The sequence below is a fragment of the Oncorhynchus gorbuscha genome, linkage group LG08, assembly GCF_021184085.1.
Source record: "Oncorhynchus gorbuscha isolate QuinsamMale2020 ecotype Even-year linkage group LG08, OgorEven_v1.0, whole genome shotgun sequence".
Taxonomy (NCBI): Eukaryota; Metazoa; Chordata; class Actinopteri; order Salmoniformes; family Salmonidae; genus Oncorhynchus; species Oncorhynchus gorbuscha.
In genome coordinates, this window is record NC_060180.1 from 30,662,389 (window position 1) to 30,685,484 (window position 23,096).

Here is a 23,096-nt window from a genome sequence, read left to right on the forward strand (position 1 = left end):
GTTGGGTGAATTTTGGCCCATTCCTCCTGACAGAGCTGGTGTATCGGAGTGGGGCTTGTAGGCCTCATTGTTCACAAAAACTTTTTCAGTTGTGCCCACAACTTTTCTCTGTGATTGAGGTCAGGGCTGTGTGATGACCACTCAAATACCTTGACTTTGTTGTCCTTAGGCCATTTTGCCACAACTTTGGAACTATGCTTTGTGTCATAATCCATTTGGAAGACCCATTCGCAACCAAGCTTTAACTTCCTGACTGAGGTCTGAAGATGTTGCTTCAATATATCCACAATTTTCCTTCCTCATGACGCCATCTATTTTGTAAAGTGCACCAGTCTCTCCTGCAGCAAAGCACCCCCTCAACATGATGCTGCCACCCCCGTGACAGTTGGAATGGTGTTTTTCAGCTTGCAAGCCTCCCCCATTTTCCTCCTAACATAACGATGGTCAATATGGCCAAACAGTTCTATTTTTGTTTCATCAGACCAGAGGACATTTCTCCAAAAAGTACAATCTTTGTCCCCATGTGCAGTTGCAAACCATACTCTGGCTTTTTTATGGCAGTTTTGGAGCAGTGGCTTCGTTCTTTCTGAGCGGCCTTTCAGGTTATGTCGATATAGGACGCGTTTTACTGTGGATATAGATACTTTTGTACCGGTTTCCTCCAGCATCTTCACAATGTCCTTCGCTGCTGTTCTGGGATTGATTTCTGAATTCGCACCAATGTACATTCATCTCTAGGAGACAGAACACATCTCCTTCCTGAGTGGTATGAAGACTGCGTGGTCCCACAGTGTTCATACTTGCGTACTATTGTTTGTACAGATGAACGTGGTACCTTCAGGCGTTTGGAAATTGCTCCCAAGGATGAACCAGACTTTGGGAGGTCTAAAAACAAATCTGAGGTCTTGGCTGACTTTCTGTCTTGGCTTTTGATTTTGCCATGATGTCAAGCAAAGAGGCACAGAGTTTTAAGGTCGGCCTTGAAATACATCCACAGGTACACCTCCAATTGACTCAAATTATGTCAATTAACCTATCAGAAGCTTCTAAAGCCATGACATTACTTTCTGGAATTTTCCAAGCTGTTTAAAAGGCACCATCAACTTAGTGTATGTAAACTTCTGGCTCACTGGAATTGTGTTACAGTGAATTATAAGTGAAATAATCTGTAAACAATTGTTGGAAAAATTACTTAGGACATCTACTTTGCACATAACACAACTGACTTGCCAGAACTATAGTTTGTTAACAAGAAATTTGTGGAGTGGTTCAAAAACGAGTTTCAATGACGCCAACCTAAGTGTACGTGAACTTCTGACTTCAACTGTACGTGAAGGACACTTGTAACACTTATTTGGTGGTAATGTTCCAACTTAGTCAGAGAATTGATGGTTGAATTCATAAACGGTGCATACGTTTATTTATTTTTCTCCCCAATTTCATGGTATCCAATTGGTAGTTACAGTCTTGTCTCATCGCTGCAACTCCCATACAGACTCGGGAGAGGCGAAGGTCGAGAGCCGTGCGTCCTCCGAAACACAACCCAACCAAGCTGCTCTGCTTCTTGACACAATGCCCACTTAATCCGGAAGCCAGCCGCACCAATGTGTCGGAGGAAACACCGTACACCTGGTGATGTGTCAGCGGGCACTGCGCCCAGCCCGCCACAGGAGTCCCTAGCATGCGATGGGACAAGAACATGCCTGCCAGCCAAACCTCCCCTAAGCCAGACGACGCTGGGCCAATTGTGCGCGGCACCACAGGTCTCTCGGGTCACGGCCGGCTGCGACGGAGCCTGGACTCGAACCCAGACTCGTGAGGCCCGGTGCATACGTTCTAACTATAATGTACTCATATTCCATCAATATTACATTATCAAATCAAAATCAAAGCTTATTTGGCATATACACAGGATACAGTGGGGTGAATAGGAATATGACAGCATTGTACTGTTTACTATTAAAGTAACAATTTGTTTTCACACAGTGTTTTCACGTTTTCACACAGTGCCAACAACCCCCAGAGACTCAGACTTGTCCTTCCAGTTTCTCAAGGAATTCAGTGCTAAGGGCTTGGGGGGAATTTTGTTTTACTCTTTGGCGTTTTAGGCTGGGTTTCTGTACAGCACTTTGACATCAGCTGATGTAAGAAGGGCTTTATAAATACATTTGATTGAAAATACAGAATGGCAGCCATTATGCTCATTCCAAGTATATTTCAGTTATTGTCTTCAATAATAAGTGCATCGACAAAACGTCCCCACAATGACAATACGTACATATCCCAACCAGAAGCCATGGATTACAGGCAACATCTGCATTGAGTTAAAGGCTAGAGCTGCCGGTTTCAAGGACTAATCCAAATGATTGTAAGAAATCCTGCTACGCCCTCCAACGATCCATCAATCAGGCAAAGCATCAATACAGGACCAAGAACCAATCCTACTATATCTTCAGGGCCTGCAAACTATCACGGATAACAAACACAAGCCAAGCTGGGAGCTGTTCAGTCACACGAGCCAACCAGACGAGCTAAATACCTTGTATGCTCGTGCGGAGGCTAGCAACTGCGGAGGCTAGCAACACTGAACCATGCATGAGAGCATCAGCTGTTCCCAAAAACTGTGTCACGCACCATAGCCGATGTAAGTAAGACCTTTTAAAATCAGGACAGGTACACAGAGCATGTGCTAACAAGCTGGCAAGTGTCTTCACTCAATAACCCAGCATGTAATACCTACATGTTTCAAGCAGACTACCATAGTCCCTGTGCCCCAGAACACCAAGGTAACCTGTTTAAATGTCTATCACCCCATAGCACTCACATCTGTAGCCATGAAATGCTTTGTCTGTTTGGAGCTCACTGGAGTGGAAATTGAGGGCCCAGAATATTTTATACAATGTTGCAAGTTCGCTAGCTTGAGCTTCAGGCCAGACCCAAGTTAATAGTTGTTACAATGTTTCAAGTTCCTTGCAGACAAGCCATGAATAGTCAATGTGATTTATAGGATTTTTTTTTTTGAATAATTAAATCGGGATAGTTTCTATGTAGAGTATTTTTTATCTAGTTGGCAATGGCAAAATAATTTACTTAGAGAATTTTGATTAAATCACATAATTGAGATACGAAGACAAGTATAAATGAAATTGTTCCACGAAAAAGTCCATATAAAAATCAGAACTGGCACTCCAAATGGAAAAGGTTGGCAACCCCTTGTGTAGCCTATTAAGAGCATAAGAGCAGGAGCGTAACCAGGTTATCTTTAGCTCTGGCTCCCTCAAGTCATTTGTGCCTTGATAAATTCATCAGTGTGCTTAAACATCAGACAAGCTCAGTTGCCGACATACAGTTGATTTTATTAAAACACATAGGGTGTGTCTATATTAGGGAAAAATACCTGTTTAAAAACTTTGACCAATCGAAATAACAGATGACTATGTTGAACCAACATTTTTGAAGGGGTCGGGGACAGCCCTACGTTCTAAACCAGGGCTCGACAATAACGCTTGTCTGCTTGTTCAGTGCAAGTAAAAAAATTACAAATATACATTTTAAAAATATAAAAATTTTAAAAGTCAGACAACCAGAATATAGATTTCAGTTGTCCAAATTACTCTGATCAGAATTGGATCAGGCAGCTCACAGCAAGGCAGTGCATTGAGTAAATTGCCTATATTCCTATAGCCTATTTCAATAAACATGTTATATTGACACAAAGCAAGAGAACAATGTAGAAGGAGCGAAGTATGAGTCTCACCAAATCAGCGGAAAATATCTGGTCAGAAAACGGAGAAAAGAATCTCTCGAACGTTGGATGATCTGTGGCAATAGCCAATTTTTATATTTAGCGGATACTCCGTTGTCTTGTTATAGAAGCCCAAATTCTCTCTTTTTGATAAAAGAATTGGCCTACTAAGTCACTCTTTCAGTTTAATGCATACTACATGATTTCTCCTACTACACTATTTCATGATCAAACAATTAAAAGAAGCCTATAACTATCTCAAAGTTCAAAGTGTTTTTTTTAATAACCATAAAACATGGGAGGCCTAAATTAATAATGAGAAAGACAGATTAAATAGTAGCAATATATAAAAAACTAATGAGAAAATGTCAACAAACCTTATAGTTGAGCAAAGCATTAGAAGACTGAAATAATGCAGGCATGTAAGGCCAGAAAACAAATCCCTCCTTGCCATTGCGAACCAAGCAACCAAAAGCCTAATCCTACAAACTGAAATATCATAAAAGCAAATTAAGACAAATTAAAGTTAAGTATATTTTCCAAACTATTCTAATAAAGTATTTAAATGTCCTAAAGTTGCAGCTTTTAAAATGGGAATAACTATGAAAGTCAAGGTCTATGCTATTCTCATTCAGATTTTTTGAATGAAAAAAATATTGGTTGGCCAGAAAAATTGAAATTGAGCAAACAATACCTAGATGGAAAAACATAAAAAGGAGTAAAAAAATACAAATAAAACTTTGGCTACAGCTGAGAAAAGCTTTTGAAAGAAATGTAAAAATAGGCATAGGCCAACTACACATTATTCTACCAATGTGCAACCTAACTACAAAGCATTTAAACTCAGTAAAAAAAGAATCAACACTTTTTCAGGACCCTGTCTTTCAAAGATAATCCAAATAACGTCACAGATGTTCATTGTAAAGGGTTTAAACACTGTTTCCCATGCTTGTTCAATGAACCATAAACAATTACATGCACCTGTGAAACGGTCGTTAAGACACTAACAGCTTACAGACGGTAGGCAATCGAGGTCACAGTTATGAAAACTTAGGACACTAAAGAGGCCTTGCTACAGACTCTGACAATCACCAAAAGAAAGATGCCCAGGGTCCCAACTCATCTGCATGAACGTGCCTTGGGCACACTGTAAGGAGGCATGCGGACTGCAGATGTGGCCAGGGCAATAAATTGCCATGTCTGTACTGTGAGAAGCCTAAGACAGCACTACAGAGAGACAAGATGGACAGCTGATCGTCCTTGCAGTGGCAGACCACGTGTAACCCCTGCACAGGATCGGTACATCTAAACATCACACCAGGCCGACAGGTACAGGATGGCAACAACTGCCCAAGTTACACCAGGAACGCACAATCCCTCCATCAGTGCTCAGACGCTCAGCCTATTGCAGACGGAGGCTGGACTGAGGGCTTGTAGGCCTGTTGTAAGGCAGGTCTTCACCAGACATCACCGGCAACCACATTACGTATGGGCACAAACCCACCGTCGCTGGACCAGACAGGACTGGCAAAAAGTGCTCCTCACTGACGAGTCGCGGTTTTCTCACCAGGGGTCATGGTCGGATTCGCATTTATCTAAGGAATGCGAGTTACACCGAGGCCTGTACTCTGGAGCGGGATCGATTTGGAGGTGGAGGGTCCGTCATGGTCTGGGGCAGTGTGTCACAGCATCATCGGACTGAGCTTCTTGTCATTGCAGGCAATCTCAATGCTGTGCTTTACAGGGAAGACATCCTCCTCCCTCATGTGGTACCCTTCCTGCAGGCTCATCCTGACATGACCCTCCAGCATGACAATGCCACCAGCCATACTGCTTGTTCTGTGTGTGATTTCCTGCAAGACAGGAATGTCAGTGTTCTGCCATGGCCAGCAAAGAGCCCGGATCACAAACCCATTGAGCACGTCTGGGACTGTTGGATCTGAGGGTGAGGGCTAGGGCCATTCCCCCCCCAGAAATGTCCGGGAACTTGCAGGTGCCTTGGTGGAAGAGTGGGGTAACATCGCACAGCAAGAACGGGAAAATCTGGTGCAGTCCATGAAGAGGAGATGCACTGCAGTACTTAATGCAGCTGGTGGCCACACCAGATACTGACTTACTTTTAATTTTGAGCCCCCCTTTGTTCAGGGACACATGATTCCATTTCTGTTAGTCACATGTCTGTGAAACTTGTTCAGTTTGTCTCAGTTGCTGAAACTTATGTTAGTAAAAATATTTACACGTTACATTTGCTGAAAATAAATGCAGTTGACAGTGAGAGGATGTTTTTTATTGCTGAGTTTATGAGCCTAATAAGAGAGGAGGATGAGGGGGGAAAAAAATGCAATAATTATCCAGTTCTGAGAGCCCATGATTTTACACAAAACTCACTCTCTTCCACTCTTCCTATTCAAGGCTTCATCTTCTCTATCATTTATTTAATATCTCAATGTCCAAAGTTTAGCAGATTCCAAGACGCACAGCCAGTGAGGCTTGCTGACTGTGTCAGCCACTCCATCTGTACGCTTCGGCACACAGACATGCCTAGACTACTACTCGTCTTTCAGGCCACAGCTCCGCCAGTGGAATAGGCTGATCGAAAAAGATTTGGCTCCTCTCGTCCTTCCCGTAGCATGCCAGCCGCTACAGGGCGATAACATATAATTTTCAGTCACCCATTTGGTTGATGGTGTTACAGACCTTTTTCTGGGGGGGTCCGAAAGACAAATGGCAAAAAAAGTTAATGTCAAGCCCTGTAAACAACATTGGACACATGAATGTTCTTGCAACATTCCCATGAAATGTGTCTACAAAAAAATATATATATATATATTCTGAGAACACGGCAACCATGTTCTGTGTTTGTTTGGTATGATGTTGATGGGCGATTCTCCCAACTCTCAGAAAACTAACCTGGAATATTCTTGCACCGTTGCAATAAAAATGTCAGGGCTTAACATGAACTTTTTTTTGCCACTTTTACATTGGACAAGACTCATGTTTTTATTGTCCAAAAAAACAGAAGAAATGTTTTTACTTGTGTATGATGCAAGGACATAATTTTTTCTAAGGATACCCTCTGGCTTCTTCACATATTCAAGCCTGTCTCAAAATACAACACTGACCCTTTAAGGCTCTCCTGGAGAATGGTTGGCAACCCTTGGTAGCATATAAAATATTCCAACATTACAAAAACAGCCAAATACTTGTAATGGCTTTATAAAAGAATTCCCTCCAGGGCTCGAAATTACCCATTGCCCTTTGGACGATGAAAACATGTCTACGGTTCAAAACCAACTCTGGGACAGTTCTGAGATGACAGATCTAAAATTCATAAAAACGCTGTACATAAAAACAATGTTGGAAAGCAATGAAGATCATGCAACAGAGCAGACTGTTGGCTAAAAACGTCTAGTTTTATTTATTCATATTACACTGAACAAAAATATAAAATGCAACATTTAAAGTGCCATGTTTCATGAGAAAAAAAAATAAAAAATACAGCCCTTTCCTGGGGAGAAACAAATTCTGATTGGCTGGGCCTGGCTCTGCAGTATGTGGGCCTATTTTTTTATATATTTTTTTTATTTAACCTTTATTTAACCAGGCAAGTCAGTTAAGAACATATTCTTATTTTCAATGACGGCCTGGGAACCCACTGTTCCCAGGCCGTCATTGAAAATAAGAATATGTTCTTAACTGACTTGCCTGGGGCAGAACGACAGATTTGTACCTTGTCAGCTCGGGGGTTTGAACTCGCAACCTTCCGGTTACTAGTCCAACACTCTAACCACTAGGCTACGCTGCCGCCCCAATGCCCTCCAAGGCCCACCCAAGGCTGCACCCCTGCCCACTCGTGTGAAATCCTTAGATTAGGGCCTAATGAATTTATTTCAATTGACTGATTTCCATATATTAAGAATAACTCAGTCAATTATTTTTGAAATTGTTGCATATTGCGTTTATTTTTGTTCAATATATATACATACACACAGTGTATTCGGAAAGTATTCAGGTCCCTTGACTTTTTCCACCTTTTATTACATTACAGCCAAAATTGTTTACAAATTTATGAAAAATAAAAAATAAATCACAGAAGTATTCAGACCCTTTGCTATGAGACTCAAAATGTAACTCAGGTGCATCCTGTTTCCATTGAGCCTCGATGTTTTCACAACTTGGAGTCTACCTGTGGTAAATTCAATTGGTTGTACACTATTTGGAAAGGCACCCACCTGTCTGCATAAGGCCCCACAGTTGCAAAAATCAAGCCATGAGGTCAAAAGAATTGTCTGTTGAGCGCCGAGAAAGGATTGTGGCACAAAAAAAAAATGGTCTGCAGCATTGAAGGCCCCCAAGAACACAGTGGCCTCCATCATTCTTAAATGGAATAAGTTTGGTACAACCAAGACTCCCTCCTAAAGCTGGCAGCCCGGCCAAACTGAGCAATCAGGGGAAAGGGCCTTGGTCATGAAGGTGACCAAGAACCCAATGGTCACTCTGACAGAGCTCCGAAGTTCCTCTGTGGAGATAGTTGCCTTTCTGGAAGGTTCTCCCATCTCTGCAGCACTCCACCAATTAGGCCTTTATGGTAGAGTGGCCAGGTGAAAGTCACATGACAGTCTGCTTGGAGTTTGCCAATAGGCACTTAAAGACTCTCAGACCATGAGAAACAAGATTCTCTGGTCTGATGAAACCAAGATTGAACACTTTGGCCTGAATGCCAAGTCTGGAGGAAACCTGGCACCATCCCTACATCATGCTGTGGGGATGTTTTTCAGGGGCAGGGACTAAGAGACTAGTCAGGATCAAGGCAAAGATGAACGTACAAGAGAGATCCTTGATGAAAACCTGCTCCAGAGCACACAGGACCTCAAATTGAGGTGAGTGTCATATCAGGTACAATAGGACAATGACCCTAAGCACAAAGCCAAGACAACGCACGAGTGGCTTTGGGACAAGTCTCCGAATGTCCTTGAGTGGCCAAGCCAGAGCCCGGACTTGAACTTTATCGAACATCTCTGGAGAGACCTGAAAATAGCCGTGCAGCAACGCTTCTCATCCAACCTGACAGAGCTTGAAAGGATCTGCAGAGAAGAATGGGAGAAACTCCCCAAATACAGGTGTGCCAAGCTTGTATCATCATACCTAAGAACTCACATTAACACAAAATGACTAATTTTTCACACAGGGGAAAAATAATGCGTGTCAGAAATATCATGCTGTGTAAATGCAGATCTAAAATTGTAATTTCTGCTGTGATCAGACTAATTGTGCTTCAGTTGCACTTCTCCACTCAGATGAGAATTCACAAAACGGCCAATCCAACACCAGACAGCGCTCTGACTGACGTGTAGCTTTTGTCTCCAGCACTTTTGTTGGTGTAGCCAGCCTACATGTCTCTGGTAAAAAACTCAAGATTAACTTTAAGCAAAACACTAGGAAAAAAATGTAGCCAGCAACATTTCCTATGATAAACATTAGAAATACAATGGCCAAGCAACTCATTTTCGTGTGAGGCTCGCCAGCCAAACAGCGTTCCATTTCTGTTCATGAAAATGAAGCTATTTTCAGCAGAATGTGTTGCACGGATGTATTTTCTGTGAAGTGAAACTATGGTTGTAAGTCCCTGATCACAATATTGACGCAAAAAAATCCTAAACTTTCAATATAAAACGCAACCCAGGTCAATACACTACTGGACTCACCTTCTCCTGTTTTCTCCAGTAGTGGAATTTACAAACAAGCACTCAAAACCTAAACTGTTCTGGGGAAGTATAAAGCTCCATAATGTGAAAGGTGAAATGAAGAACATGATTTCTCCTTACACATTGCACAAGTTAGCTGCAAGTATTTACTTAAAAACAAGCTACAAATATTACAATTTCTTTAAAAACTAAAGTAATAGTAAACAGTGCTGAAAAACCACCCTGTGGCTATTTCCAAATACCCCGGTATAAGGTATACCGCCCAAGCCTAATAGATACGCTAGCCTACTAGCCACATTATAACTGACTTCTGATCTTTGCCCTTGCTAGTCATTGAAACAAACAGTGCATCCTGAATGGAGGCTGCAAATAAATGTACCAGGCCAGCTGTGATTTACAACCTGATAGCTATATTTTTTGAACTACCAAGAAAGTTATTGGCGAATTATATTAATCATGCATTGAACAGCATCCATCTATTCTGACAATGCCTTAATGTACATCAAGCAATGTTTATTCAAACATAACCTATTTTTAAAACATCTTATAAAGTTGGTTTAGCAGCATAAACTGGGAAATGTATATTTCACTGATTTAAGTGTGTTTCATATCAAATGAAATAGTGGCAAGGCATATTTAGCATAGGTTATTGCGGGTGTTGCGAAATGCTTGTCTTCCTCGATGTACGGTAATTCAAACGTTGTCAGTTTCCACTTTAAGGGAAAATTCTAAAGTTGTGGGAATATTTGTTGTTGGCTGGGAAAGGCTCATCAGGATGGACTCTCTGCACGACGTAACGTCATCAATTTGGGCACCTGGCGATATCGTATAGCCTCGATTGTCATACATTTACATTTAAGTCATTTAGCAGACGCTCTTATCCAGAGCGACTTACAAATTGGTGCATAGTCATGGCATGCTTGGCTCAATAGCTATCGATGATAGAAAAACCGAATATCCCAATATAAAACTTATTATACCTGATTTGACATTAAACAAAAGCCACGGGTTTAATGGAGAATCGCCATATTCAACATCCCCTGTAAAGCCGGATTCTTGTTCAGGCATGTAACCAAAGACAGGCAGAAACTGATTCTCCATTAGGAATTCCCAATCACACTTGTAGGCGATGTCATGGCGACGTTGAATAGCTAAGCGCATGCGCACAAATACGTCATCGGATCGGTCGTCTCACGCCAAACAGCGCAGGCGCACGCAGTCGAATCAAAGGCACTCCTTTGATCTAAAGTTGTTCTTGACGAAAACGTGCCAGTTTGTCACTTTCACAAGGTTGGAGTAATAACATGTTAAACTACTTAAGACATTGGCTCGAATCTAGGTTGGGTCTTTCGTTTTCGGAAAAAAATTAACTAAAATCATTATTTTCACTTCGCTCATTGCTTTCTCAAACCCAGGCCTGGTCTGTTTCGCGAACGTTCCCGGAAGTCTCGCTATTTGCGCCTCTGGATTTAGAAACTCTGATGTAACATAGTATGTGTGTATAATACCGTTATAGGTTAGAAATACTGCCTCGTCACAGCTAACGCTAACTATCAAGCCTACTCAATCAAGTTAAAAACAGCCAATAATCACTGCAATAAAAGCTATTAACCAAGTGGTCCTTCTGTAGCTCATGTAGCTCAGTTGGTAGAGCATGGCGCTTGTAACGCCAGGGTAGTGGGTTCGATCCCCGGGACCACCCATACGTAGAATGTATGCACACATGACTGTAAGTCGCTTTGGATAAAAGCGTCTGCTAAATGGCATATATTATTTTATTATTAAGTTGGCTAGCTAGGTAATTTATTATCTGATATGATTCGTGTTAGCTGGCTAGCTAGTTCAGTCCTGCTAACTTGGCAAATCGCACGTCATGCCTGAAAATAATACATACGCCAAAACTAGCTACTAGTTACAATTTAGTTCATGTGCAGACTGAAGGGCTTCATACAACCTTACCAGTGTATTGAAGCGATAGATCTTGTATTTTCATCCAGTTGACATCGACCCATCAGCACCTCGTCAGCAACACTGAAGTGCTTCCGGGTCACGGAATTGATAGTGTTCAAATTAAAGTCCTCCACGTAATAGAAAAGTGTCATTAACCTATAGTGTTTTAAACCTGTATTTATGAATAATGTATGAAAAATATTTGTCTAAACATTAACAATGATATTTGTTCATATCTAATTTACATTTGCATTAAATGTTGGTTTTAAAACATGTTCCAATGTCAAATAAATGCCCCCAATGCAAATCACTGTATATGCATGACATATTGGCTTAACCTTCAAGCCTCATATCCACTGAACTGTCCATGAAGAAGTCCGCATCGCAAGGTTGCGGTGCGTTATATGTAACACGTGTTCAATATTTTCAACTCGTGCATTGCTTGACTGGTGGTAAAAACGGAAGTTCATAAACAGTCAAGCCAGTTAGCTTGCTATCTAATAAAAAAAGCTAACCACTTTTCTAGATAGTTTAGCTAAAAAACACATGGCAAGGGGTGCATTTGGTGTACATATGGCATTATTTTAATTTAACCTTTATTTACCTGGTAGGCTAGTTGAGAACAAGTTCTCATTTACAACTGCGACCTGGCCAAGATAAAGCAAAGCAGTGCGACACAAACAACAACCCAGAGTTACACATGGAATAAACAAACATGCAGTCAATAATACAATAGAAAAAGTCTATATACAGTGTGTGCAAATGAGGTAGGATAAGGGAGGCAAGACAATAAATAGGCCATAGTGGTGAAATAATTACAATATAGCAATTTAACACTGGAGAGATAAGTGTGCAGAAGATGAGTTATAAAGAGACTGTGGTACAAATATAGCAGTGTACAGGAAAAACAATTATTTGTCCCTGTGTAAAAGGGGTTGGGATTACTTACTAGGGTCTGTAGAATATACAGTGCCTTCAGGTAGTATTCAGAACCCTTGACTTTTTCCATATTTTGTTACATTACAGCCTTATTCTAAAATTGATTAAATAAAAATGTTCCTCATCAATCTACACACTACCCCATAATGACAAAGCGAAAATAGGTTCAGAAAATGTTGCACATTTATTATAAATAAAAACAGAAATACATTTTTACATAAGTATTCAGACCCTTTACTATGAGACTTGGAAAGGGTACCAAAAAATTCTGCAGCATGAAGGTCCAAGAACACAGTGCCCTCTGTCATTCTTCAATGGAAGAAATTTGGAACCACCAAGACACATCCTAGAACTGGCCGCATGGCCAAACTGAGCAATCGGGGGAGAAGGCCCTTGGTCAGGGAGGTGACCAAATACCGATGGTCACTCTGACAGCGCTCTAGAGTTCCTCTGTGGAGATGGGAGAACCTTCCAGAAGAACAACCATCTCTGCAGCACTCCACCAATCAGGCCTAGAGTGGCCAGGCGGAAGCCATTCCTCAGTAAAAGGCACAAGACAGCCCTGGCACCATCCTTACGGTGATGCATGGTGGTGGCAGCATAATGCTGTGGAGATGTTTTTCAGCGGCAGGGTCTGGGACACTAGTCAGGATCGAGGGAAAGATGAACTGAGCAAAGTATAGAGAGCTCCTTGATCAACACTTGCTTCAGAGTGCTCAGGACCTCAGACTGGGGATGACGGTTCACCTTCCAACAGGACAACGACCATAAGCACACAGCCAAGACAACGCAGGAGTGGCTATTGTGTGTAGATTAATGAGGAGGGGAAAAAAACGAGTTATGATGCCATTTTAGAATAAGGCTGTAACATAACAAAATGTGGAAAAGGGTCTGAGTACTTTCCGATGGCATTGTATATACACACTACATGAAAAAAAGCATGTAGACACCTGCTCGTTGAAAATCTCATTCCAAAATCATGGGCATTAATATGTAGTTGGTCCCCCCTTTGCTGGTATAACAGCTTCCACTCTTCTGGGAAGGCTTTACACTAGATGTTGGAACAAGCCAGTTAGCTTGAATTTGATGTCAGGGCTCTATGTAGGCCAGTCAAGTTCTTCCACACCGATCTCAACAAACCATTTCTGTTTGTGCACGGGGCATTGTCATGCTGAAACAGGAAAGGGCCTTGAAACTGTTTCCACAAAGTTGGAGGCACAGAATCATCTAGAATTACTTTGTATGCTGTAGTGTTTAGATTTCCCGTCACTGGAACTAAGAGGCCTAGCCCGAACCATGAAAAACAGCCCCAGACCATTATTTCATTATTACAGGTTGCAATATGCATTGGGGCTTTCTCCTGTCATCCGCCGAACCCAGAATCGTCTGTCGGACTGCCTGATGGTGAAGCGTTATTCACCATCAGGGTAGGGCAGGGTAGCCTAGTGGTTAGAGCGTTGGACTAGTAACCGGAAGGTCGCAATTCAAACTCCCGAGCTGACAAGGTACAAATCTGTCGTTCTGCCCCTGAACAGGCAGTTAACCCACTGTTCCTAGGCCGTCATTGAAAATAAGAATTTGTTCTTAACTGACTTGCCTAGTTGAATAAAGGTTAAAAAAACACGTTTCCACTACTCCAGAGTCCAATGGCGGCAAGCTTTACACCACTCCAGCCAACTCTTGGCATTGTGCATGGTGATCTTAGGTTTGTGTGTGGCTGCTCGGCCATGGAAACTCATTTCATGAAGCTCCCGACGAACAGTTCTTGTGCTGATGTTGCTTTCAGAGGCAGTTTGGAACTCAGCAGTGTGTGTACTTAATGTACTTGTCCTTTTGCTCAGTTGTGCACCGGGGCCTCCCACTCCTATTTCTATTCTGGTTAGAGACCATTTGCGCTGTTCTGTGAAGGGAGTAGTGCACAGCGTTGTACGAGATCTTCAGTTTCTTGGCAATTTCTCGCATGGAATAGCCTTCATTTCTCAGAACAAGAATAGACTGATGAGTTTCAGAAGAAAGGTCTTTGTTTCTGGCCATTTTGAGCCTGCAAACGAACCCACAAATGCTGATGCTCTGGATACTCAACTAGTCTAAAGAAGGACAGTTTTATTGCCTCTATAATCATAAGAACAGTTTTTAGCTGTGCTAACATAATTGCAAAAGGGTTTTCTAATGATCAATTAGCCTTTTAAAATGATAAACTTGGATTAGCTAACACAACGTGCCATTGGAATACGGGAGTGATGGTTGCTGATAATGGGCCTCTGTATGGCCAATGTAGATATTCCATAACAAATCTGCCATTTCCAACTACAATAGTCATTTACCAATTTGTAAGTCGCTCTGGATAAGAGCGTCTGCTAAATGACTTAAATGTAAATGTGTGTGATTATATACATATACTGTACATACAGTGTGGCAAAAAGTATTTAGTCAGCCACCAATTGTGCAAGTTCTCCCACTTAAATAGATGAGAGAGGCCTGTAATTTTCATCATAGGTACACTTTAACTTTGACAGACAAAATGAGAAAAAAAATCCAGAAAATCACATTGTAGGATTTTTAATGAATTTATTTGCAAATTATGGTGGAAAATAAGTATTTGGTCACCCACAAACAAGCAAGATTTCTGGCTCTCACAGACCTGTAACTTCTTCTTTAAGAGGCTCCTCTGTCCTCAACTCGTCACCTGTATTAATGGCACCTGTTTGAACTTGTTATCAGTATAAAAGACACCTGTCCACAACCTCAAACAGTCACGCTCCAAACTCCACTATGGCCAAGACCAAAGAGCTATCAAAGGACACCAGAAACAAAATTGTAGACCTGCACCAGGCTGGGAAGACTGAATCTGCAATAGGTAAGCAGCTTGGTTTGAAGAAATCAACTGCGGGAGCAATTATTAGGAAATGGAAGACATACAAGACCACTGATAATCTCCCTCGATCTGGGGCTCCACGCAAGATTTCACCCCGTGGGGTCAAAATGATCACAAGAACGGTGAGCAAAAATCCCAGAACCACATGGGGGGACCTAGTGAATGACCTGCAGAGAGCTGGGACTAAAGTAACAAAGCCTACCATCAGTAACACACTACGCCGCCACGGATTCAAATCCTGCAGTGCCAGACGTGTCCCCCTGCTTAAGCCAGTACATGTCCAGGCCCGTATGAAGTTTGCTAGAGAGCATTTGGATGATCCAGAAGAAGATTGGGTGAATGTCATATGGTCAGATGAAACCAAAATATAACTTTTTGGTAAAAACTCAACTCGTCGTGTTTGGAGGACAAAGAATTCTGAGTTGCATCCAAAGAACACCATACCTACTGTGAAGCATGGGGGTGGAAACATCATGCTTTGGGCCTGCTTTTCTGCAAAGGGACCAGGACAACTGATCCGTGTAAAGGAAAGAATGAATGGGGCCATGTATCATGAGATTTTGAGTGAAAACCTCCTTCCATCAGTAAGGGCATTGAAGATGAAACATGGCTGGGTCTTTCAGCATGACACTGATCCCAAACACACCACCCGGGCAACGAAAGAGTGGCTTCGTAAGAAGCATTTCAAGGTCCTGGAGTGGCCTAGCCAGTCTCCAGATCTCAACCCCATAGAAAATCTTTGGAGGGAGTTGAACGTCCGTGTTGCCCAGCAACATCCCCAAAACATCACTGCTCTAGATCTGCATGGAGGAACGGGCCAAAATACCAGCAACAGTGTGTGAAAACCTTGTGAAGACTTACAGAAAACGTTTGACCTCTGTCATTGCCAACAAAGGGTATATAACAAAGTATTGAGATAAACTTTTGTTATTAACCAAATACTTATTTTCCACCATAATTTGCAAATAAATTCATTAAAAATCCTACAATGTGATTTTCTGGATTTTTTTTCTCATTTTGTCTGTCATAGTTCCCTGTGTTAGGTCAGTTAGGATCCCCACTTTATTTTAAGAATGTGAAATGTCAGAATAATAGTAGAGAAGGATTTATTTCAGCTTTTATTTCTTTCATCACATTCCCGTTCGGTCAGAAGTTTCCATACACTCAATTAGTATGTGGCAGCATTGTCTTTAAATTGTTTAACTTGTGCCAAATGTTTCAGGTAGCCTTCCACAAGCTTCTGACAATAAGTTGGGTGGATTTTGGCCCAATCCTCCTGACAGAGCTGGTGTAACTGAATCAGGTTTGTCGTCCTCCTTGCTCGCACGCACAAACTTTTTCAGTTCTGCCCAGATATTTTCTATACGATTGAGGTCAGGGCTTTGTGATGGCCTCCAATATCTTGACTTCGTTGTTCTTAAGCCATTTTGCCACAACTTTGGAAGTATGCTTGGTGTCGTTGTCCATTTGGAAGACCAATTTTTGACCAAGCTTTAACTTCCCGACTGATGTCTTGAGATGTTGCTTCAATATAGCCACATCATTTTCCTCCCTCGTGATGCCATCTATTTTCTGAAGTGCACCACTCCCTCCTGCAGCTAAGCACCCCCAACACATTATGCTGCCACCCCCGTGCTTCACGGTTGGGATGGTGTTCTTCGGCTTGCAAGCCTCCCCCTTTTTCCTCCTAACATAACGATGGTCATTAAGGCCAAACAGTTCTATTTTGTGTCATCAGACCAGAGGACATTTCTCCTAAAAGTAGATATTTGTCCCCATGTGCAGTTGCAAACCGTAGCCTGGCTTTTTTTATGGCGCTTTTGGAGCAGTGGCTTCGTTCTTTCTGCACAGCCTGTCAGGTTATGTCAATATAGGACTTCTTTGACTGTGGATAAAGATACTTTTGTACCTGTTTCCTCCAGCATCTTCACAAGGTCCTTTGCTGTTGTTGTGGGATTGATTTGCACTTTTCGCACCAAAGTACGTTCATCTCTTGGAGACAGAACGCTCCTCCTTCCTGAGCGGTATGACGGCTGCGTGGTCCCATGGTGTTTATACTTGTGTACTATTGTTTGTACAGAATGTGGTACCTCAGGCATTTGCTCCCAAGGATGAACCAGACTTCTGAAGGTCTACAATTTTTTGTTCTTGTTGAGGTCTTGGCTGATTTATTTTAATTTTCCCATGATGTCAAGCAAAGAGGCACTGAGTTTGAAGGTAGGCCTTGAAATACATCCACAGGTACACCTCCAATTGACTCAAATGATGTCAATTAGTCTATCAGAAGCTTCTAAAGCCATGACATCATTTTCTGTAATTCTCCAAGCTGTTTAAAGGCACAGTCAACTTAGTGTATGTAAACTTTTGACCCACTGGAATTGTGATACAGTGAATTATAAGTTAAAAGTAGATTACATCATCTTTCAACATGTTTTTTACAAAAGGATAGATTTGGAGTTAGATAAACTTGGATTTTTCAGAAGGTACATATGCAGGATGCTACTCTCCACAGCATGGCCTTCGCTCCAGATCAGAACTCCAAACCTACAACCTAATTTTGACCAAAATTAACAGGAGAGATAACCGCTTCCAAGGGATCCTTTTTCCAAGCTATACAGAGGGTGCTCTAGCAAACAGCAGAGACCTGAAGACACCATTCCAACCTGGAACTGAGCTCCCAGGCTTGAAAGGACAGATCAGATACAAACTAAATTACCACTAAGGTGTGAAGTAAAAGGGCTTTTGGCCCAACAAGCATCCTCTGAAGCCCCCTCCTGCTGTTCAAAGACCATTCACTGGCATTTTCTACAAGAAATCTGCCTCCAGAAATGAAAGCTTCTTCCACGTGGGTGTGACACAAACCTGCTGCACTGCTGCTTGGATTCCACCTAGCGATCTGTTCACCGTCTTACCCCTCTCTCCCGAGCTGTCGCTCACCTCCAGCACACACCCACTGATGGGGCAAGTGACTCTGAACAAAATATTGTGCATTTTGCTATTTGCCTCATGACTCCTGCATACTTTTGTTGACTACAAACTTTCTTTACCCAACCATGGGACGGACAATGTTTGTTCCCACACTCGGGACTCTCTATTGGTTACACAGACTTTTGGCCTTCCATCCTATTCTAGCCACCTCTCGCTGGCTTTGTATTCATATTACCTGATGAAATTGCTGTACAATATGATCTTGTTGCCATCTGATGCACATTCAGATGTCATAAATCAACACTGCAGAGCTCTCCCTGTCCTATGCTGTGCCTTGATGGTATTACTGTTGATTATATCTGGAAATGTGCATGTACACCCTGGCCCATCTACTGTTGCTAGCCCCAATTCTGACTTGTGCTCTGATATCTGCTTCACTGAAAAAGCCTGGGTTTTCTGCATGTTAACACGATACGCTTATTACCTAAAATGGATCAATTGAAAGTGTAGGTTCACAGCTCCAATCCAAATGTGTTGGTCATTACCGAGACGTGTTAAATCATGCAGCGCCTTGTAAATCATGCAGCGCCTTGTGTCAAGATCGCAGATTTTAGAGAAACAACAAATCTCGATACATATAAAAGTGTCTTATATCGTCTGAAAGCTTAAAATCTTGTTAATATAACCGCACTGTCTAATTTACAGTAGCTATTACTGTGAAAAAATGCCATGCTATTGTTTGGGGAGAGCTAACAACAAAACACTTTTTTTCACTGCAATGGGTTTGATAAATTCACCTCTGAAGTTGAAATGTGTACTTACATTCTGAAATCTTGCTCTGATTTATCATCCAAAGGGTCCCAGAGGTAACATCAAGTGTCATTATGTTAGATAACATACTTTTCATATCTTAAAAAGGTCCATATAGCATGTACAATCGATATTGTATTTCCACTTGTTCAATATGCAAAGAAAGTAATCTGTGAAAATCTCAGAGATCAGAGATCGTAGGACATAACAAGATTTCACTATATATCATTAGGGGTGTAGTACGTCCTATAGAACACCATATTTGGTCAGAGAGAGGTCAGAGAGTGACGCCTTCATGGCACACCAATTAACTTTGTCAAATAAGCACCAATCGGGGTCAAGCTAGCTAGATAAGCTGGGCTTTACGGGAGTATCCGGAAACCCTGTGTCTGTTGCAAAATGTAGGTGCTAACCTTTTGCGACAGCATGCCTTTTCCTTTTGGACAAAAATTATACGAATATTCAGAGTTATGAAATTATGAAAACTGGTTGTTTTGCAAATGTTGAACTAATAAAACGGCTACTAATACTGGAAAAGCTAAATCATAGTCCAAGTATACAGAATTGACGATATTCTTGCAGAAAAATGTAATATGGATGTCTCCTTCACGATTTGCCCATGTGTACCTCGGTGACTTCACACTAAATGTCATGGGGAATGATAATACTTCAAGTTATCCGTCTGAACCTTTGCACATACACTGCTGCCATCTTGTGGACACCATCGGAATTACAACCAGAGTAATGATCTGGGACCTTTCTCTTGCATTTAAAAGACGGTGATAGGAAAAAAACGGTTGTTTTTATCTTTGTATTTTCTTCTATTAGATATATTGTGCTATATTCTCCTACATTCAATTCAGATTTCCACAAACTTCAAAGTGTTTCCTGTCAAATATTATTGAGCTACAGGCAGTTAGATTTGGTATGTCATTTTAGGCGAAGAATAAACATTTAAAACAGGAGCTATCCCTAAGTTAACCTTTCTGGTTATAACCTTTTTCGGCAAGACATATCTTACAAAGGTGGGGGAGTGGCAATCTTTACCAAGGATCACTTTCAGTGCTCGGTTGTGTCTACCAAGTCTGTCCCCAAACAATTTGATTTGCTAGTTTTAAGCATTAAACTTTTAAATAGCTCTTTGTTTGACTATTACTGGGTGCTATCGTCCTCCATCAGCACCGGCCTGTACCCTACCTGCCCTAAGCTCTCTCCTGGCCCCTTACACTAAGTTTGAATTTGTCATGCTAGGTGACCTAAACTGGTACATGCTTAAATCCATGTGACCAAGTCCTAAAGCAGTTGGACTCCCTAAATATTTCTCAGATTATCACCAATCCCACAAGGTATGACACCCAGAAAGGCTAATCTCCTCGACGTTATCCTCAAAAAATCCTGATAGGTTTCAGTCTGGTGTTTTCTGTAATGACCTTAGTGATCACTGTTTTACAGAATGTGTTCTTAATGGCTGCTCAGTGAAACGACCCGTCCCGATTTGTCATAGACGCTTGCTACAAACCTTTAATGAGCAAGCCTTCCTTCATGAACTGGCCCCTGTAAAATGGTATAGAATCAGCTTGATCCCCTCTCATTAAGACGCTTGGAACTTATTTTTAGAAATTTTCAGTGGTATTGTCAACAAACATGCCCCCATGAAGAAAATTATAATTACAAACAGGTTCAGCCCCTGGTTCGAGTTACATTTACATTTACATTTAAGTCATTTAGCAGACGCTCTTATCCAGAGCGACTTACAAATTGGTGCATTCACCTTATGACATCCAGTGGAACAGCCACTTTACAATAGTGCATCTACATATTTTAAGGGGGGGTGAGAAGGATTACTTTATCCTATCCTAGGTATTCCTTAAAGAGGTGGGGTTTCAGGTGTCTCCGGAAGGTGGTGATTGACTCCGCTGTCCTGGCGTCGTGAGGGAGTTTGTTCCACCATTGGGGAGCCAGAGCAGCGAACAGTTTTGACTGGGCTGAGCGGGAACTGTACTTCCTCAGTGGTAGGGAGGCGAGCAGGCCAGAGGTGGATGAACGCAGTGCCCTTATTTGGGTGTAGGGCCTGATCAGAGCCTGGAGGTACTGAGATGCCGTTCCCCTCACAGCTCCGTAGGCAAGCACCATGGTCTTGTAGCGGATGCGAGCTTCAACTGGAAGCCAGTGGAGAGAGCGGAGGAGCGGGGTGACGTGAGAGAACTTGGGAAGGTTGAACACCAGACGGGCTGCGGCGTTCTGGATGAGTTGTAGGGGTTTAATGGCACAGGCAGGGAGCCCAGCCAACAGCGAGTTGCAGTAATCCAGACGGGAGATGACAAGTGCCTGGATTAGGACCTGTGCCGCTTCCTGTGTGAGGCAGGGTCGTACTCTGCGGATGTTGTAGAGCATGAACCTACAGGAACGGGCCACCGCCTTGATGTTAGTTGAGAACGACAGGGTGTTGTCCAGGATCACGCCAAGGTTCTTAGCGCTCTGGGAGGAGGACACAATGGAGTTGTCAACCGTGATGGCGAGATCATGGAACGGGCAGTCCTTCCCCGGGAGGAAGAGCAGCTCCGTCTTGCCGAAGTTCAGCTTGAGGTGGTGATCCGTCATCCACACTGATATGTCTGCCAGACATGCAGAGATGCGATTCGCCACCTGGTCATCAGAAGGGGGAAAGGAGAAGATTAATTGTGTGTCGTCTGCATAGCAATGATAGGAGAGACCATGTGAGGTTATGACAGAGCCAAGTGACTTGGTGTATAGCGAGAATAGGAGAGGGCCTAGAACAGAGCCCTGGGGGACACCAGTGGTGAGAGCGCATGGTGAGGAGACAGATTCTCGCCACGCCACCTGGTAGGAGCGACCTGTCAGGTAGGACGCAATCCAAGCGTGGGCCACGCCGGAGATGCCCAACTCGGAGAAGGTGGAGAGGAGTATCTGATGGTTCACAGTATCGAAGGCAGCCGATAGGTCTAGAAGGATGAGAGCAGAGGAGAGAGAGTTAGCTTTAGCGGTGCGGAGCGCCTCCGTGATACAGAGAAGAGCAGTCTCAGTTGAATGACTAGTCTTGAAACCTGACTGATTTGGATCAAGAAGGTCATTCTGAGAGAGATAGCGGGAGAGCTGACTAAGGACGGCACGTTCAAGAGTTTTGGAGAGAAAAGAAAGAAGGGATACTGGTCTGTAGTTGTTGACATCGGAGGGATCGAGTGTAGGTTTTTTCAGAAGGGGTGCAACTCTCGCTCTCTTGAAGACGGAAGGGACGTAGCCAGCGGTCAGGGATAAGTTGATGAGCGAGGTGAGGTAAGGGAGAAGGTCTCCGGAAATGGTCTGGAGAAGAGAGGAGGGGATAGGGTCACTCCACCTCAAGAATTGCATTTGGTGAAAGGCTCGGCACACGCATACTATCATGGCTATCGTCCAGGCAAATGAGAAATAAGTGCACTCAAGCGATCTGAAAGGCCAAAGTTAGTTACTTTAATTAGCAGTTCTCTCTCGGTGGGTCTAACCCCAAGAAGTTCTGGAAAACGGTTAAAGACCTGGAGAATAAACCCTCCTCCTCACAGCTGCCCATGTCCCTTAATGTTGATGATGTGGTTAATGACAAGAAGCACATGGCTGAGCTCTTTAATCACCACTTGATTAAGTCAGGATTCCTATTTGACTCAGTCATGCCTCTTTGCCCGTCCAACATGTCCTCATCTCCCACCCCTTCTAATTTGACTATCCCAATGCTTCCCCCTCTTTTCCCCCTGCCCCGCTACAAAGTTTCTCTCTGCAGGCAGTTTAAGGATCTACTTAAACTTGACCCCAAAAAAACATCTGGATCAGATGGTTTATACCATTTCTTCTTTAAGGTTGCTGCTCCTATCATCGTAACGCTTGTTTCTCCTTTCTGGGGAGGTTCCCATTGCTTGGAAGGCAGCCACAGTTCGTCCTTTATTTAAAGGGGGGATCAAGCTGATCCTAAATAATAGGCCCATTCCTATTTTGCCCTGTTTATCAAAAGTATCAAACAACTTGTCAAAAATCAACTGACTGGCTTTCTTGATGTCTATAGTATTCTCTCGGGTATGCAATCTGGTTTCCGCTCAGGTTATGGATGTGTCACTGCAACCTTTAAAAGGTCCTCAATGATGTCACAATTTCCCTC

General features: G+C 42.5%; 1 protein-coding gene across 1 annotated transcript in view; it reads right to left on the reverse strand.

Annotated features, from left to right (window-relative positions):
* The window catches only part of erlin1 (ER lipid raft associated 1), a 52,678-nt gene extending 41,126 nt beyond the window's left edge, over positions 1-11,552 (reverse strand). The window contains exon 1 of the mRNA XM_046359116.1: positions 11,410-11,552. The gene's annotated coding sequence lies outside the window, so the exon portion shown is untranslated. The remainder of the gene's footprint in view (positions 1-11,409) is intronic.
* Between the last annotated feature and the right edge of the window lie 11,544 nt (positions 11,553-23,096).